Source organism: Mesoplodon mirus (genome assembly GCF_964341445.2).
Source record: "Mesoplodon mirus genome assembly, chromosome: 9".
Lineage (NCBI taxonomy): Eukaryota > Metazoa > Chordata > Mammalia > Artiodactyla > Ziphiidae > Mesoplodon > Mesoplodon mirus.
In genome coordinates this window covers 56,538,801-56,556,782 of record NC_138985.1, presented here as the reverse complement: position 1 = coordinate 56,556,782, position 17,982 = coordinate 56,538,801, and the positions used below count along the sequence as shown (strand labels likewise).

The following is a 17,982-nucleotide window of genomic DNA, read 5'->3' as shown; positions in this document are numbered from 1 at the left end:
CATCTAATCTAGAGTCACTGACAACTATTCAACCTGAATTTTTGCCTCTTTATATACAGCTTGAATATGAGATGAACCGGCCACTGATGGCCAGACTTTGGAGAAGCAAGTCTCCTGTAAATTACACAATGTACCTAGCTCAGAGTCTCGGAGAATACATGGATCATTGCTCTTCTAAAATGAATGTGATGCTGCTAAGTGCTTTTTCAGACCATCCACCAATTCCCTTTTGGGAAAACCCACTCTATCAGAGTCCAAGCAGGGCCTCACTGGATGGTAACTGTTGGTACAGTGAAGTATTATTCCTGCCTCAATGACCTGACGTATTGCCTCAAGCTTCGTTCTCTTCTTCAGGTCATATTATTTACTTTTCCCTTTTATGTTGTGAGGGACTACTGCTTTCACAGCACACTGCATTCTGAGCACTGACGTCAATGATCCAGTGGCTTCCATGCAGTGGCAGAGATCAGCTCACAGTTCTATCACTCATCCACTTGCACAATCACAAACAGAAAGTCAAGCAGACCCCTTTCCGCACTTATGCTGTATTTATTCTTAGCACTCCACTGAGACTTGGCAACAACCAATGCAACTAGGAGATATTTTTTTTTTTTTTTTTTTTTTTTTTTTTTTTCCTGTACGCGGGCCTCTCACTGCTGTGGCCTCTCCCGTTGCGGAGCACAGGCTCCGGACACACAGGCTCCGCGGCCATGGCTCGCGGGCCCAGCCGCTCCGCGGCATGTGGGATCTTCCGGGATCGGGGCACGAACCCGTGTCCCCTGCATCGGCAGGCGGACTCTCAACCACTGCGCCACCAGGGAAGCCCTAGGAGATATTTTGTTTGTATTAGGTCAACAGTCATCTGAGATTTTCATCTATCTTGTTTGTTATGGAGCAACAATGTTCCAACATTCCATCCAAATCACAAGTGGCTTGGATAAATCCATCTTGATAAATGACATGGAGAGCTGAATCACTGGTGTTTATTTACTTTTGAAATTCACATTTAAATCAATCTTTATTAATAAAATGACATTGATGTGTGCCTACCAACGCTATTTTCTTTGTTAAGAAAATATGAATGCAAACTCTCAAAGAATCCCAGTTTCCCTAAACTATCCAGAGATGTGTAAATATGTAGCTGCTTAGAAAGGCCATTCTCACTGCTCTTGTAATTTCGATTATTCTGAAGAAGGTGTTATTATTTTTTCAAATATATATTAAGTTTAGTAGCTTTCTCTTTAAAGGAAGAGAATAGTTAGTGAAATGAGGTATACTTTGTAGCATGAAGTTAGACTCTTCTTATTAAAGTTCCTGTGTAGATCTCTAACCATGCTTTGTATTTTGACTTTCACAAGTGTCTTCTCTTTAAAAGTATAGGTTTCCCATATCAGATATCCAGCCTCCTTCATAAGTTCTAGTGTCTTTGCAATATACCTCTCATTCTATCATCACATCACCCACCTCACTTTGTTGTGTAACACTTAATAATTTTCAACCTCTGGTATCTACTTTGGTCTTTACAACAATCTTGTGAGGTAGGGACACCAGATATTGTGTGCCTTTCCATTTTACCTCTGGTGTGAAATGTTTTTCTTCTTATAATTAGTGTAATTATAGTAAAATTAATTATGCTTTAAGAATTTTGCAATGCCCAGTGAAAACCAGGAGAAATGTTAAGGTGTTGTAAAAACAGACTCAGGAATTTCTAACTTAAGAGTCAGAGCCATCCTTCATGTACAGTGAAATACACCTAATTGAAATAAACCAAGCTAATGGGGAAAAGGGTGGCATCTAGTAAATGCCAAAAAAGCCTGGAGCTACACATAAAACAACGCCCTATTTAGCTTCTTGGCCTCTTCATGTTTTTCATGTATGCCTCTCAGGCCACATGTTGATCTTTAATTACATTTCCTTTCTTCTCCCCCCGACTCCACCCCCTCCCCAGGAATAGTGTGCCTTATTTTAAAAAAGTTTTACCTACATAACAATTTTAAGATATAGGTTGTGGAGGACTTTGAGTACTATATAAGTCAGGGCAAGTACCTGCTAGCTGCTTTAACAGTCAAACTTTAAAATCTCATTTACTTAACACAACAAAGAATTATTTCTTACTTTTGTCACAGTCAAGTGCTGGCCAGGCAAATTTTCTTTAGTGGTATCTCAGAGATCCAGCTGCTTCCATATTGCAATAACAGGAATGCAAGAATTCACACATGCTCTTAACTGCCTTGGACCCAGAGAAGCCTTGGGCATCATTTATCCTCATATTTCCATTGGCCAGAACTGGTTATGAGGTCTCAACTCAAGTACAATGCTGAGAAATGTAGAGGAACATATTGAGTATTTGGTGAGTGCTAACTATATTTCCTATGAATGTGCAGAATGATTTCGACTCATAGAAAATTAGAGTGGAAAAAGATTTTATGTTCTTTTTTTTTTTTTTTCGCGGTACGCAGGCCTCTCACTGTTGTGGCCTCTCCCATTGCGGAGCACAGGCTCCGACGCGCAGGCTCAGTGGCCATGGCTCACAGGCCTAGCCGCTCCGCGGCATGTGGGATCTTCCCAGACTGGGGCACAAACCTGTGTCCCCTGCATTGGCAGGCAGACTCTCAACCACTGCGCCACCAGGGAAGCCCCCCGGAAAAAGATTTTAGAGGACATCTAGTTTAATCTATTTCCTTATAGCATCAGAGGTTAGAGAGGTTGAATGACTTGGCCAAATTTGCACAAAGTGGCAGAGAGAGGAGTGATTATAATAAGTAGTCTTTACTAGGCTCTTATTATGTGCCAGGCACTATGTTAACACTTCTATGTGCCTTATCTCCCTGAACCTTCACACTGACCCTATGAGACAGACACTGTTCTTATCTTCATTTTAAAGATGAAAAATTAAAGCTTAGACAAGACAAGTAAAACATCTCAGGTCACGCAGTTAATAAACGGCAGAAGGCAGGTTCAAACCCAGTCTGCCTATCATCAAAATGCCAACATGTAGTCTATCACTTGATGGCCACTATTTTTGTTCTGATTTCCAAATCCTTCTTCTGATCATACCAACAGACTACATGGTTTGGGGGTTAAATATAGAAGTCCTCATTAAAGAATTATGCTACAGGAACTTTAAGACTGAAACTGCTCCAGTATCTCTGTTTGTCTAGAAGACAGGTTGAAGTTTCTTGTGAGAGCAGGGAGAAAGCAATGCCATAAACATAGGCAAACTACACTAGAGTATCACGGTGAAACTTGCTCCTGGCTTTGAGTGAGGTTTTTCCATAAAGTATATGAGTATTTTCTGTCATGTGAGAAATAGCCAATACGTAAGAAACATTAACTTACACCTGCAGGGTAGTTGAATGGAGAAAACAGATGTTGCAACATCTGTTTAAGAAGCAAATACTAAATCAGATCTGGTCATTTCTTGTGGTTCTTGTTCTTCTATATGACAGCAGTACTGGAAGTTTTACTCATAATTGTTCACATCTACCTATTTGAACAGGGAGTAGGCATCAAAGCCTAGAGTTTTCTTGGAAATGTTAGCTATTGTATCATCAATGCAAAATTCTTCATTTCTAGTGAAAAAGACAAAAATAGATTTATAAAATTGTTTCTCATTAAGATTAAATTACAATGTGTTTTACACAGTACCTGGAACAAAGTAAGCACTCAATAAATAGAATCTCTTGCTATTCTTCTCACTATTATTATTACTATTATACATCTTAGCCTGTAAATCACTACAGAACCAGTTTTTCCTCACTTTCAACCTTGATGTTATTGCAAAATTCTTTATACCAGTACGGAATGAAAATTTCACTGGGGGGGGTGGTTCTGACGTAGAATTACCCATTCTATTTATTTAACTGAAATGACTGCTTGTTTGATTGACTTCACCATATTGCCAGATTGCTTTAGATCCAGCTTGCAGTTGGATGCCACCAATAGGAAGGCATGCACCCACAAAGTTTCTAAAACATATGGACACAGGCCAGGTGAAACATGAGATAATTAACTGAGTATCATTCCAAACGAGTGTTTTGGAGGAAAAATAATTTTCTGTTATCTAGTCTTGATGAAGTCTCCTGGGGAAGGAAGCATGCTGCCCAGGAAGAATTAATCTAGTTGCCATCAGAAGAACTGGTAGGAGTCCCAACTCTTGTTACCAATTTGTTAAGTCTCTTACTTTCTTCAGAAGTGTCTGTTTTCTTTTTTCTTTTGTACTGTTAAATGGGATAGTTATTTTGAGAGTTTAATAAGATATATAAGGCCTAAAAAATTCCATATTCATATAAAACCCCACCACAGTATGATAAGTGAGGTCTAAAAATTCAGTTGTGTAAAATATAAAGTCATTTTATTGCATGATTAATGAAATGCAGGAAGTTCCAGGGTCCAAGTGTGCAATCCACACTACCCAGGGCCTGCTGAAGTTTGGTATTTTAAAGTTTCCTATTTAACTGGCCAGTTTGGGCCAAGAGAATATTTGGGATTCAGAGATCTGTTTTCCTTTCCCGGCTTTCCCCAAATGGTTTGAGATTGTTTACTATTTCCTCTTCTGGTGTCACTCATTTTTTTCTTCCCACCCAAATAAACTTTAGCTTTTCCTGATTAAGAAAGGGCTGATCAGAGGATGTGTTAGTGCCAGTCATGTGCCAGATTCACCTTATGGGGCGATTTTCACTGTATTCCGTTAGATTTAGAGAGGTTAAGTAAGTTACCCATGGTCAATGTGTAATGGAATGGAGAAAAGTTTGTTCTCCTATTTGTTCTTAGGGAAAGCACTGTGTTTACTTGAGGTAATAATTTGATATGCTGTAATTCATGCTGTGCATAAACTGAGAGGAGGAATTGGCATTGTTACTGAAGGGATGGTGTGGCTTGGCGACTGGGGAAGGGTGGAGAAAACATAAAAATGAGAAAGCAAGAAAAGAGAGTTGGAGGAAAGGGACTGGCAGAACGCTGTGCTCAGAGCTCCTGGTAATCCCTGGATCTTCAATGTGTGTACAATATCCAAATATATACTTGAAGTCATTGGTATTCCTGTGGAAATTTGGGAAGGGGTTGAATTCCAAATCTGGGTTTCCACTAGGTTGATATGGGAAGAGCATAGATGAACACAGGCATTTAGGCCCCCTTCTGACATCCGAGCTGTTTGTGAAAGGTCCCAATACTACTTAATAAAATAATTACTCATGTCCACGTCATTAAAAATGTACACTAGAATCTCTGTGAAATGGTCTCAGTTAACATCAACTTTTGAATCTGGCTCCATATAATCTATAGAAAATCTTAATTTATGTCTTCTGTTTGATCTAATTCTAGAATATGGTTAAGTTTTAAGCCTTAGAGCTGAAAACACCACTTTTCCTTAAATCCTTTTAGATTAGAAACTAAGCCAGAATTCACAACTGTTTCCTTCACTGCACATCAAATAAGCAGGGCTCTGTTGAGTAGCATTTGAAACCCTTAGAATTCTTTCCATGAAATTGAAACTGCAGAGAATGCCATTTTATGGAAATAAATCCATCCCATGGCCATTGCATGTAAATTTTCCACTTTGTTCTGAAGCCATAAAAGGAAAATTAGGGCTTCCCTGGTGGCGCAGTGGTTGGGAGTCCGCCTGCCGATGCAGGGGACGCAGGTTCGTGCCCCAGTCCGGGAGGATCCCGCATGCCGCAGAGTGGCTGGGCCCGTGAGCCATGACCGCTGAGCCTGCGTGTCCGGAGCCTGTGCTCCACGGCGGGAGAGGCCACGGCAGTGAGAGGCCCATGTACCGCAAAAAAATTATTTTCAGCTTTTCATCTACATATAGTTGATATACAGAAAAAAATCTTAGTTTAATAACATATTAAATATTTATTGTCTAGGTTATTAAAACATTCCCCAGTGGTTCCTGCTTTGCCCAAATACCCCCTGTAAGATATCACACATTTTCACTGGTAACTGTGATTTCTCAAGCCAGGATGCTCCCTTAGGGATTGGGGCAGGCAGGGGAAGAAATGTGTCCATTTTTAAGAAATATGTGAAGAGCAGATCAGAATTTTCAGGGCTCTGTGTACAATTAGGAAGAGCTCCTTCTACCCATCTTGAGAATCTGACTGTTATGGGTTGAACTGTGTCCTCCTAAATTCATCTGTGGAAGTCCTGACATCCCCATTACTTCAGAATGTGACCTTATTTGGAGATACAGCCTTTAAAGAGGTAATCAAGCTAAAGGGGGTCTTTAGGGTGAATCCTAATCCAATATGACTGGTATCCTTATGAAAAGGAAAAATTAGAAGACAAATAGAAAACAATGTAAAGATATAGGGAGAAAAACATGTGAACATGAAGATGGCCACCTATAAGCCAAGGAGTGATGTCTGGAATTGTCTTCATTCACAGCCCTCAGAAGGAACCAACTCTGCCAATATCTTGATTTTGAACCTCCAGTCTCTCAAACTGTGAGACAATAAATTTCTGTTGTTTAAGCCCCCTAGTCTATGGTGCTTGTTAAGGCAGCCTCAGCAAACTAATACACTGACTTTCCATCACTGAGAAAAAAAAGAGTACAAAGCTCAGTATGTTTCAGTAATCATAGCCCTGAGAGTAGGAAACTGCTAGAAGGTAAATCATGAATTTTGTCCTAGGTGACTATGGTCCAGTGGGTAGACTTTACTAGGACTAGAGGTAAGAAAGCAATTGACTCTCTTATGCTTTCCTTTTACTCAAACCATTCATTTTTATTGCAGAATAATACAGTTGCAATATTCTGTCACTCCAATTCTGGTATTTTTCCTTACAAATTTTTTTTTTTTTTTCCGGTACGTGGGCCTCTCACTGTTGTTGCCTCTCCTGTTGCGGAGCACAGGCTCCGGACCCACAGGCTCAGCGGCCATGGCTCAGGGGCCCAGCCGCTCCGCGGCATGTGGGATCTTCCCGGACCGGGACACGAACCCGTGTCCCCTGCATCAGCAGGCGGACTCTCAACCACTGCGCCACCAGGGAAGCCCCCAATTTTTATTTATTGAGAATTTATAAGAGGAAAATCATTCCAAATCCCCCACCTTAATAAATCAGTGCTCCAATTTTTGTGTTTAATCTTTGTTTTGATCTAGATGTGTACTTAATTTCACAAAGATTTAATCATAGCATAGAAGCAATTTTGTAGTTTCATTTTCCCCTTTATCAATAATTCTCAACCATGAGCAGTTTTTCCATACCCTACCCACAGCCTGGGACTTTAGGCAATGTCTAGAGACATTTTTGGTTGGCAGCTGGGGTGGTGGTGCTACTGGCATCTAGTGAGTAGAGACCAGTGATGCTGCTGAACGTCTTACAGGGCACAAAATAGCCCCCACCCGCAACAACAATGATCTGGCCCAAAATGCCAATAGCACTGAGGTTGAGAAAACTTGCCTTCTAACAAAATATCATAAATGTTTTCCATGTTGTTGCTACATGGTCTTCATAATCTTAACGTTTATGGTTGCAAAATATTTCATTGAACTGGTAGATTATAATATATTTAACCAATAAACATGTAATGTTTCTAACTTTTCACTATTATAAATAATGGTGCAAGTATCTTTTTATTTATATAGCTTTTTAGATGGTATTGAAGAAAAATTCCAGAAGTGGAATTTAGATTAAAGGCTATGAATACTCCAAATATCAATTATTTCACTTATTACTGAGAAACTGCTATAAATTTCATATATAAGTATGTGTGTGTGTATGTGTGTGTGTGTGTGTGTGTGTGTGTGTGTGTGTATGGGCTTTCCTTTCTAGGAAAACACTTTTGTTTTCCTCATTTCTGAGCTGCCTCAAGACTTCCACAGCTATGGTCCAGGATTGGTCTTAACTCTTTTTCACACCTAAAGAAGGAGTAATCTTATAAAAATTTGTGTTTCCTAAGACCATTAATTGCTCATTACTTCATTTTAGAGGTCAGCTTAGCCTACTTTCCATTGATTCAATCTTGTAATCATCACTTCTTGTTGGCTCAGAGTAGCCTTTCTCAAAATGGAACCACATAACATCTACTGGTTTCCTGTGCTCTTCCTACCTCACTCATCCAAAGTCAAGTCAAATTAGCAGAAGATATCACAGACTAATTTCTTAAAGGGGCTTCTCCCTTAGCCTTTGGAATAATGTAAAAGTCATTTTACATTACAAGAGAATAAGACAAGTTATTAAGAATTAGAACTCTTAAGTGAAATCATATGGTATTTGTCTTTGTCTGACTTATTTCACTTAGCATAAGACTCCCTAGCTCAGTCCATGTTGTTACAAGTGGCAATATTTCATTTTTTATGGCTGAGTTTTACATATATATATACATCTTATTTATCCATTCATCTATCGATGGACACTTAGGTTGCTTCCATATCTTGGTTATTGTAAATAATGTTGCAGTGAACATAGAGGTGCATGTATCTTTTTAAATTAGTGTCTTCATTTTCTTTGGATAAATATCCAGGAGTGGAATTACTGAGTCATATGGTAGATCTATTTTTAATTTTTAAAGAAACCTTCATACTATTTTCCATAGTGGCTGCAATGCCCAAGTGATTGGAGAGGAGTCTTTAATAGCATGAGTAAAGGATGAAGGTCTTCATTTGCCATGACCAGAGGCAGGGGATGGGGGGATGGGGAGTTGGACAAAAGTAGTCAAAAGGTACAAACTTCCAGTTGCAAGATAAGTATATACTACCGATGTAATATATAACATGACAGATATAATTAACACTGCTGTATGTTACATATGAAAGTTAAGAGAGAAAATCCTGAGTGCGCATCACAAGGAAAAAATTTTTTTTCTTTTATTTTGTATCTATATGAGATGATGAATGTTCACTAAACTTATTGTGGTCATCATTTCATGCTATAAAGTCAAATCATTATGCTGTACACAAACTTACACAGTGCTATATGTCAATCATATCTCAATAAAAATAAAAGGAAAAAATTAAGAAAAAAGAGCAAAGATAAAACAAATGGTTAAAGATGATAAAGGGTGATTTTTTTTTTGTGGCCCTGAGAAACAAACCACCACTTCACTCCCTATCCCCACTGCAGACGCTCTAAGTAGGTGAAAGATTGTGATGGCCAGCTCTCCAAGCAGGTGGTATCAGAACCACATTGAAAAATGTATCCTTCTCAGTGCAGCAGTGGAATGGGAATGGAGACAGCTGCTGAATGATGAACATGAGAATGAACGAAGGTGAAGTGATAAAATAGGTACAAAGAAACTTGCCTTCGCTGGCCAGAAAAGAAGGGGCAATATTCTAACATTAAGACTTGGAATTGGAATGCTACAAATACTAGTTACCTATTTATGTTGCCCTCATCACAACTGACTACTGAGGTATACCATAATTACTTACTTTTGACCCTCCAACTCCCATTTCCATGAACTCCCAGATACCAGGCAGCAACAGCAGAGAACAAATCCCAAGTCTTGATTGTCCTGAGGCATCTCAGATCTTCCTTTCTGATTTAAAGCATGAGGACAGGACATGGATTAACAGCCAGAATTTCCAGGAGGGCAGGGACAGTTCTGGTAAACTTAACATCAGGTTCTATCAAAACAATCTTATATAATCCATAAAAACAAACGCCAAGTATAAAAATATGTCAACATACTCTATAGGAATAAATGTTAAGCCAGATCTAAAGTAAAATTAAAAGAGAAGTAGAAAGTTCTGTTACTTTAAATTGTCAGAGACAAAACCAAGTGCAAATATTTCAAACATCTGTAAATTATTTTAATGCAAATGAAACTAATTAGTGTGTGATTATAAATTAATCCACATGACAGTATTTTATGTCAGGCAATGAAGAGGTGTAAAGGACAATTTGTCATACCATATGTTTACATCCTTTCTGGATTTCTTGAGGGAGAAACTATAAAAGAAGAATAACAAAATAAATATCAAGTTATTTTATTTATAAAGCTCACTATTGTTTCACCTGTTAAGGTATAGTTTGCTTAGCCTGGTTTTCTCCTCAAAAAATGAGGGCATGTAAGTAGGTAGTTCATTTTGGAAAGTGGTCCCAAGAAATAGGAGCAGAGGGCAATGGAGAATAAAGGAGGAAAGGAGGGAGAGCTAGCATAAGTGTGTGTTCTTGAGTTGGTCACTGCTGTGGGCAAGTGAGACTGACAAGCAGTGTAGACTCTGCCTCAGAGTGGACCACCAAGAGGTTGGAAAAGGGGGGCACTTGGCACTCATCCACTGGCTTGCATTCCCCACTGGTCAAGAGTTGCCCTATGAGTATTAACTCCCCCTGTGCTTCCAGGCTGCACATGTGAGGGAGTGTGACAGATTCCCAAAGGGTCATTCAAGGTGGTGGCAGAAAAGCCATAGGTGAGAAAGTAACAGGTAAGTGGTGAAGCTAATATGAGGTGCTATCAGGAAACACCTGTGTACAAAGGCACTGGCTGCAGCAATGCCTGTAGTAAGAGGTGAGCTGAGAGGAAGAAACAGGGCACAGGAGGAATTCATTACATCTCACATGCCAGTTCTGATTCACTCTAAGTGGCTGCCGGGAGTCTGGTATTGAGAAGAATCTGGAAACTGATTCTGGACTTAGCAGCAAAGAACTCAATGTCTGTGAGGTGGGAGTTAACGGCATTTCTTAAGTTCATCCTCATGTTATGTCACCTGGATGTGGAGAGTCATAACTATCTCCTTGCTTCCATCTTTGAAAGGAATGAAGGGAAGGAGCACTTTGGCTAACGGAGCAGCCAGAAGCCGACACGATTCAGCTCTGAGTTCTCCCCTTCATAGGGATATCACCACAAGGTGTGAAACAGAAGAAGTTTCTTTTGTCAGTGTCCAACAAAACAAGTCTTTCATGAGTTGGATTGGAAGAGAATAACCAATTCCTTTGGATTAGTTTGCTTTTGATTGAAGAAAGTAAACCATAAGAAGCATGTCAATGAGTGTTTTCCACATAGGAAAGTGAAACAATATTGACTTTATAAAGAGAAAAAAGAGATTTGTGTGTTATACATAATTCATAGATCTCTGAGTCTTCCAGTATTCTGGGTACATGTCTTACTTCAGCTACATACCCTTGCCATGTAGCTTTGGGAAGCTCAGCTCCTTCTTTAATACTCGTGAGGCTCCTGGGGTGGGAGAAGTGTATATTCTTCTGGTTGCTGGTTGTCATCTGTCCCTCAGAATTCCTTCTTCTGACCTTGCCTTAGCCACCCATGCATGTTTTGTCACCACGCTTGCTGCCTGATCTCTCCCTTCTTCCTCTTTGCTCCAAATGTGCATAAGCCACCTTCTTCATTCCTCAAGGCAGCTCTACAACACAGCTGCTATTATCACAGGATTTTAATAAAGATTTGAGGATAATAGAAGGATCCCAGCACAGATGAAGAAGCTAACTGAATGGCTGACTTCACCATTCCTAAAGAACTCGGCCAATCCCTACACAGGGGAGTCTCTCAGGGCCATTTTCTCTTTAGCCGCAAATGCCTCAGGTTGCTGGGGTCTGCAATTTTCCGTCTTCCCACTTCCTCATGTTTCCTGGGGCTCCTAATACTTACTTCCCCTCTAGTTGCCAAGGGCAACTCAGGAATCTCTGTAATGTTATAATGCAACACAGTTTAGCTCCTGCTTATTCTCAGTTTCTTTCTTCCAGACTAGCCCACAAGCAGTTTTTTTAACAGAATGACACTAAGACCCAGAAACAAGTCTTCCCAAATAAAAGTGGTAAATCCTGCTACTCATTCAGAACACAGCTCCAGTGTGTTCACTTTTTTTTAAAAAAAAGGCAATTTTATTTTCCTCATATATAAACAAAAGTCCAATTCTTTAAAATAGGCTTGGAGCTAGTTTAAGTTTGAAACCCAAGGAGTATTCCAGAGAAATGTCAGGACTTTGGATGGCCACAGAGGCTGAGCCTGGTGCAGATAGATTTTTTAATGGAAGAGTTTAAGTTTAAACTTAAATTTTTTAGATAGATTTTTTATAGATAGGTAGATTTTTAATTTTTTATAGATAGATTTTTTTAATGGAAGATTTTAACATAAGTTTAAAAAACTTATGTTTTTTAAAACATAAGTTTAATATTTAAACTTAAGTCCAAGCCAGACCAAAGGAAGGACAAAAGGGTTTTCCCCCCAAGGTACTAGAGAGAAACAAACACCAGAATTTACAATTATGATAACTTTACTTACAGGCTTCCCTGGCACAGTGGTTAAGAATCCGCCTGCCAATGCAGTGGACATAGGTTCAAACCCTGGTCCGGGAAGATCCCACATGTCACGGAGCAACTAAGCCTGTGCACCACAACTACTGAGCCTGTACTCTAGAGCCCGTGAGCCACAACTACTGAGCCCGCGTGCCACAACTACTGAAGCCCGCGCACCTAGAGCCTGTGCTCCACAACAAGAGAAGCCACCACAATGAGAAGCCTGTGCACCACAACCAAGAGTAGCCACCGCTCACCACAACTAGAGAAAGCCTGCATGCAGCAACAAAGACCCAATGCAGCCATAAATAAATAAATAAATAAATAGATTAATTAATTTTTTAAAAAATTTGCGGCTTAGAGATGTCGTATTTGGTGAAATAAATAGACATTTTAGAATGAATTGAATATTTAGTCAGGTAAAAGAAAGGGTGAATAGAAGAACCACAGAGCAGTATTATTAATTAAAAGTCTTGAGATGTACACTAAGACATTAAACTTTTCACACTGGGATTAGAAAATCTAGTTATTTCCCCAAGAGTTTGTGCCCCACTCTAACTGGAGATGGAATAAACCCCCTGGTGTGGGAGGTAGAATTTGAGGGGATTTATTTCAAGTTCGAGGGCATTTGGAAAAAGCAGACCTTTGTTATTAATGCTCAAAAGCATCCAGGTGATTTTTTGGGGGGCGGGGTGTGGGCAATGCTGATGATTAAGTAAAGCGATTACAAATGGTAGAGGAAAGAACTACCGGTCCTACCAAACGTAAAATCAAAGCACTCTTTGGTGCCCTGAGTAGGGAATCACATTTAAGCCAAGAAGTAAACTGCAACTCAAACCACAATGAATGTGTTGAAATTAAAGCTCTAGAGTAAACCTAAGCAGCTGAAAGCACATTGTTACCATGTTAGAACATTTCTAAGGTCCTCAGTGAGAGGAAACTAGGGAAGAAAAACGATCTTGAAAGTTATTCTGAAATTGGATTAGTGCCCCATTCAAGAAATACAATTATATTCCCTTCAAAATGATTTTCCAAGTCAACAATACTTATAGAACTCTTCATAGTACCTTGAGATGACACACTCTTTTGTACAGAGTTCTTTCAGGAAATTGATCTTTATTCTTTTTTTTTTTTTTTTGAGGTACGCGGGCCTCTCCCGTTGCGGAGCACAGGCTCCAGACGCGCAGGCTCAGCGGCCATGGCTCACGGGCCCAGCCGCTCCGTGGCACGTGGGATCTTCCCAGACCGGGGCACGAACCCGTGTTCCCTGCATCGGCAGGCGGACTCTCAACCACTGCGCCACCAGGGAAGCCCTGATCTTTATTCTTTAAAGACCAAACTTGCATCCAGCATAGCCAGGAACTCAGGGGCGGACATCTTTGTGCATAACATTTTGCTCTGTCTTTCCTGAGAACTAGCAGAGAACTGGCTCAAGCTAAAGAGTGTGGGTTTGGGACTGGGGCATGCCATGGACCTCAACTCCACTGTGAGCCCTTATTGCCAATTCCTGCCATTCTGAAAATGGGGTGTGCTTGGCTCCTTGCAGATAAAACCCCTTCATCTTTAGGACTTGTAGACATTTGCACAGTGGTGTCAAACAAATTCTGTGACTTTGATTGTTCCCATCCACATGTTATTTCTCAAGCCCCCACATCCTATAAAATGTCATTTGTAGAAACCTTTACCAGCACAGTTTTTGAAACCAGCTTTCCATCCTAATGCCTAGGACTCTGCCTGGACGGTGTTCTGGTATTCTGGATGGTGTGGCTGGCCAGCATCTAGGTTTTGTCCAGTATGCTGCCACACAGAACTTTTCCCTTTGCTCTACATACTGTAGCCCCAGGTTAAGCAATGCTCCATCCCCCTGCCAGCATGAATTCCCCAGACATTACCCCAGGTCAGCCCAGAGCTCCTAAGCATTCCTTTCGCAGAGGAGAAAATGATTACTTTATCCTGGTTGGAACATTTAAGAAGCCAAAGCCAGCTCTGCATCTGTCAGCCTTACGCTGATCTTGTGGCCTCTAGCTTTGAATATGTGATTAATGCTTTGACTTATGCCACAGGTTTTTGACTTATGCTACCATCTAAGTCCCCATATTATATGACTCTCAGCTACATCTGGATCAGAGTTTTTATTTTGATTACCCATCTGCTACTCAGTTTTCTCTGGGACTGACTGGCAGTACTGCTTCTTCCCACCCTTCTTTCCAGTGAATCGACATGTGTCCTCGGGTGGAAGTCTCCATGTCTGAGTCACTAATGCCCACTTCCTCCTTACTCTACCATAGCCAGCCCCATGTCGCGCACTCTCTCTGTTCTAGCCATCTCTGATTTTGCTTTTTAAAATAGCAAATCCACATCCAGTAACAATAATATTATGTAAGCTATGTTGAACACTTCTGAAGTGTCAATACTGGGCTTATTATCTCTAAGTCTCACAATATCCCCAAGGTAGGTCTCATTACCCTATTTTATCAATGAGAAAAATGAGTCTTGGAAAGCATACAACCAGAAGGTGGTGAAGCTGGAATCAGGCTGGGTGGGGTCTGGGATCAAAACCAGAGCACCTCCATCTTACCAAGCTGCCTTCCTTTGAAAAGAGCAGTATATTATCTTTAATCATCACCAATATTATTAACTCTGTTTACAGGTGAGTATATAGAGACTTAGGCACACCGTGAGTGAGGAATCCAATATGTGAGTCAAATTTGACTCTCAAAACTTTGCTCTTTCCACTACAAGATGCTGTCTTTCATAATGGCACTTACTACCTTATAAGTTATATACTGGCTTTGTAAACACTCAAATTTCAGCCTGCAACCAGTTTAAGTGCCCCTCTAATAAAGTCTCTTGTTATTGCATCTGAAACATGGCTTAGACGACCACCTTCTTCCCTTCTGTTTCTCTGCCTCCTTCTCAGCTTCCCCCTCCACTTGTCCTTGGATTTATTCATTTTTCCATCTTTTCGACAGGCATAGATTGTCCCTGAGGATGCTTACAGAACTTGAAATATCAGCCACAATGCCAGCTTTAAATTACAGTGAGGAATGGAGCTATCAAGCTCTCTGGTGACTAATGTTTGTTGATCAGTACCCTCTCTCCCTGTGGGCAAATCTATGTGGGATGTTAAATTTGTAATTGGGATATGGGTTAACAAAATATGAATTGGAACAAGAGAACTTAGCTGAGGTGACTGAGTGTGATAGGCTACAGTGGTTCAATGCATCCATTTCTGCATTTGGAACTTTGCTGTCACTGGCCTGTCACTGGGCTGGTTGAATCCTTGGACCAGGGCACTGACTCTCTTGGACGGTTCTACTGTAGAGTGTTGAAAAGTTGTTATTGTGCTTGATATACTAAACAATTTTTAAGAATTTTAAAACTGAGATGTTCCATAAATACAAAAATATTTATGGAATATGTGTAAAGTGTAAAGAACAAATATGGTGAAAATCCACTTATCCACTGTCCAGGCAAGAAACAGAACATGACCAAGAATGTTGAAGTTTCTTGTGTGTTCCTTTCTCTTCTGTGTCCCATTTCCTTTCTCAAATAACGATGACCCAGCATTTTATGCTTATAATTTGATTTCTTTTCATAATAGCATTACTTTTTCCTTGAATTTCTAAACAACAGATTGGCTTTAAATGAATGGAATCACGCAATATGTATTTTTTATCAAATTTTTAAAAAATTCATGTTGTTTTATATAGCAGAAATCCATTAAATTTCTAGTCCATAGTAGTAATTCATTGCAATAACACACAACTTATTTATCTATTCTATTGTTGATAGGCATTTGGGTTGCTCAGAGTTTGTTGAAATAATAAATAGTACTACCAGGTACATTTTAGGGTATTTCTCTTGGCAAGTATGTGCATGGATTTCCAGGAGTGGAATTCCTGGGTCATGGGGTATGCACATTTTCAATTTTATTAGAATATAAATTGTGTTCAAAAGTGGATGTAGCCGCTATTGGCACTTCTATCAGCTGTATAAAATCCGTCTTTTTCCCACATCCTCACAAGCGTGTAATGTTGCTAGACTTTAATTTCCATTGTGGGTGTGATATTTTATCTCACTGTAGTTTGAATTTACACTTCATCATTTCTAATAAAGTTGAGCATCTTTTCTCATGTTTATTTCCATTTATGATTATTAATCTGTGAGTTCTTGTTCAAAATGTTGCCCTTTTTTTTTAATTGTTCTCTTTCTTGTTAATTGATTTGTAAGAGGTTTTTTGGTTTACATTTTTTTAAAAATATATTTTGGTGATTAATCTTTTGTGGGTTTTGTGTGTCAAAAAATCATTTTTCCCAGTTTGTGTATTTTCTTTTAATTATTTTTATATCTTTTGAATAAAACAATAGAATTTGTTTTCCTTTATGGTTTGTGTGTTTTAAGAAATCCTTCCCCATTTGGAGGTCATAAAAACACTATCCTCTGTTAGCTTTGCCTTTCTCATCTAAGACTAGTTTAATGGAACTGGTTTTTGAATATAGTGTACGAGAGGGATAGAATTTTATTTTTTCACGTGTGGATACCCAAGTGTGCTAAGATAATTTATTGAAAAGTACATTCTTTCTCTAATGACCTGCTACACACCTTCTGTCATATATTAAAGATCCATATACTAGTAAACCTGTTTAAAACTTTCTATTCTGTTTCATTTGACTGTTCCATAATAAGACCCTCTGTCTTAATTATCATGGCTTTATAATAATTCTAAGTATGTGATAAAATAAGTACCTTTTCTTCTTCTTTTTCTTCTTGGCCCTTTTGCTCTTCCCTATAAATTTTAAAATCGACTTGTCAAGTACAGCAAAATGCCTGTTGGGATTTTAATAGGAATATCATCAAAATCACTAACCAGTTTGAGAATAATTAGTGTTTCTATGGCATCAAGGCTTTTCATCCATGTACATGATGTATATATCTATGTTTACTTAGGTTTTCTTTGTCTTTCAGTAGAGTTTTATAATTTTCTTCATAAAGTTCTTGAACAATTTTGTTATATTTATTACTAGATATTTTATAAATTTGATGTAGATATACTTTAAAATTTTCATTTATGCTTGTTGAAATTTATTTTTGCATATTGAGTTTTAAATTTTGTAACTGTGCTAAATTATCGTATTAATTTTAGTAATTTATCTGTAGTTTCTTTTAGGTTTCTAACATACAGATTATATCCACAAATTTAAAATGACAGTTTCGTTTCTTTCTTTCCAATTCTCATACCTTTTTTTTTTTTAATTTAGTTATTTCATTTATTTGTTTTTGGCCGTGTTAGGTCTTTGTTGCAGCGCGTGGGCTTTCTCTTGCTGTGGTGAGCAGGGGCCACTCTTCATTGCAGTGCACGGGCTTCTCATTGCGGTGGCTTCTCTTGTTGCGGAGCACAGGCTCTAGGCACGTGGGCTTCAGTAGTTGTGGCTCGCAGGCTCAGTAGTTGTGGCTCGCGGGCTCTAGAGAGCAGGCTCAGTAGCTGTGGCACACGGGCTTAGTTGCTCCGTGGCATGTGGGATCTTCCCGGACCAGGGCTCAAATCCGTGTCCCCTACATTGGCAGGCGGATTCTTAACCACTGCACCACCAGGGAAGTCCTGTCAAAACTTTTTTTTTTTTTTTTAAGATTTTTTTGATGTGGACCTTTTTTGGAAAAAAAAAAATGTATTTATTTATTTATTTATTTATTTATTTTGGCTGTGTTGGGTCTTCGTTTCTGTGAGTGAGCTTTCTCTAGTTGTGGCGGGCAGGGGCCACTCTTCATCATGGTGCGCAGGCCTCTCACTGT

General features: G+C 39.3%; 1 protein-coding gene across 7 annotated transcripts in view; it reads left to right on the top strand.

Annotated features, from left to right (window-relative positions):
- Window positions 1-17,982, top strand: part of DYNC1I1 (dynein cytoplasmic 1 intermediate chain 1) — a 483,164-nt gene that overhangs the window by 37,035 nt on the left and 428,147 nt on the right. The window contains exon 1 of one of the 7 annotated variants that reach the window (XM_082632157.1): window positions 4,025-4,140. The exons of the other annotated variants lie outside the window; for them this stretch is intronic. The gene's annotated coding sequence lies outside the window, so the exon portion shown is untranslated. Of the gene's footprint in view, window positions 1-4,024; window positions 4,141-17,982 lie in introns of those variants that run through there. 7 annotated transcript variants of the gene reach the window in all.